Here is a 1,614-nt window from a genome sequence, read left to right as displayed (position 1 = left end):
ATGAAATGGGATCATAGCACTGAGCCCAAGGAGGGCAGGCACCGAGCATGGGTGAGCGGGAGGATACGGACCCTCCCACCTTCTGCGTGGCCATGACCGTGGGCACAATTTAGCCGAAGGGACAAGATTGTCTTTCACAGATTACATCTGCAAAGACTTGGGGAGATATTTCTAGGTATCCAGCTCCTGCCCACTGAGGAGAACTCCTTAAAAGCACATTTGTGCGAAGTCCAACTGGACTCTCCTCCCAAACAGCGTCCACCAGCATCTATAGGAACCCTGAGACTCTCAAATCCTATACTTGATTCCCTTTGTCAGAAAGGAATGGTATTTGAGAGACTGTCTAGAGAGTCATGACATTCTAATCCAGGAGCATGTGAGGACACCGAAAAGAAAATGTTTCAATTCAAAAGAGATATCCGGGGGTGGCCGGTTAGCTCAGTTGGTTAGAGCCTGGTGCTAACAACGCCAAGGTTGCTGATTCGATCACCGCATGGGCCACTGTGAGCTGCTCCCTCCTTAAAAAAAAAACACCAAAAAAAAAAATCGAGAGAGAGATCCAAAATGCACAGCTCATGTTCCCTGGGCTCAAATCCTGCTCCGCCACCTGCTGCTGGGCATCCTTGGACAAGTCACTGAACCTCTCTGAGCCTCAGTTTCCTCATCAGTGCGTGGGATAACCACACTCCCTTGCCAAGTTTGTTGAGGATTAAATGAGATGTCTATTAGATGCCCAGCATAGCACCTGGCTTATAGCACATGCTCAGTAAACAATCATTTCCTTCTGTTTTCCCTTGGCATGATTTGAAGTCTCACAACTTTGCCCCCAGCACGGGACTGTCATAAGAATGCAAACAGCTGAGCCTTTTCCCTATAAAATTCAGAACGTCACTGGTGTTAAGAGAGAAAGCCGAGCTGACTGCAGACATGTGAAATTGTGTTCACATGCAACTTCCTTCATTTTTTTCCCACTGCACGTTTGATGTGGTCACTGGAATCTTAAATGTTTGTAGCTGTTTGCAAATTCACTCTGCCCCCATGCTCAGGAGGGAACGCCCCGGTGGAAGCTGAGCCTGCGTCCCCAAGCTTCGCATGCACACTGCAGTTGGCCTCCTGCTGACTGCCAAGCTGGGGACAGTCCTCTCCCCTCGTGTGATGTGTGATCGGAAGGCAGGTTCTAGAACAGGCTCTGCCACCTGGAGTCTCAGGACCGAAACATCCCAGGGCAGAGATACTGCGAAGGCCACAGAGCTTGACCTTCCCACCTGACACGTGCACGCTGGCCAGGACAGCCACAGCTCTATCTGGCATCCATGCCTGGACTTCTGGTAGTGGCACCTCAGCTGTCCTCCCCCAGCCCCGACCCTCCTCAGGTCACGTGGTCTGGGCAGGGCTGACCAGCTCCATGAATGGCCACGTGATCCAACACATCAGAGCACCTAATGCCTGGTCTCAGGGACGGGTCCAAGGGGGCAGTGACTGAGTCAGGCCTAAGCGGTGAGGTCCTGGGACGCGGCCGAGGCCCAGGTGAAGGAGCTCATGCCGCACAGGGGTCTGGACCAGAACCTTCCGGAGGCCAGCCTGCCGCCATGAGGGCCAGGACGTCCTGAGGAG

At 52.9% G+C, this 1,614-nt stretch overlaps 1 non-coding gene across 1 annotated transcript; it reads left to right on the top strand.

Moving 5' to 3' along the window:
* Positions 1 to 427: 427 nt before the first annotated feature.
* On the top strand, positions 428 to 501 carry TRNAV-AAC (transfer RNA valine (anticodon AAC)). Its single transcript has one exon. It is a non-coding gene; the product is annotated as a tRNA-Val (tRNA).
* Positions 502 to 1,614: the final 1,113 nt, after the last annotated feature.

The sequence above is a fragment of the Rhinolophus ferrumequinum genome, chromosome 15 (genome assembly GCF_004115265.2).
Source record: "Rhinolophus ferrumequinum isolate MPI-CBG mRhiFer1 chromosome 15, mRhiFer1_v1.p, whole genome shotgun sequence".
In the NCBI taxonomy this organism is placed as follows: domain Eukaryota; kingdom Metazoa; phylum Chordata; class Mammalia; order Chiroptera; family Rhinolophidae; genus Rhinolophus; species Rhinolophus ferrumequinum.
Note: the sequence above shows the minus strand (reverse complement) of the source record. Positions and strands in the feature narration are given on the sequence as shown.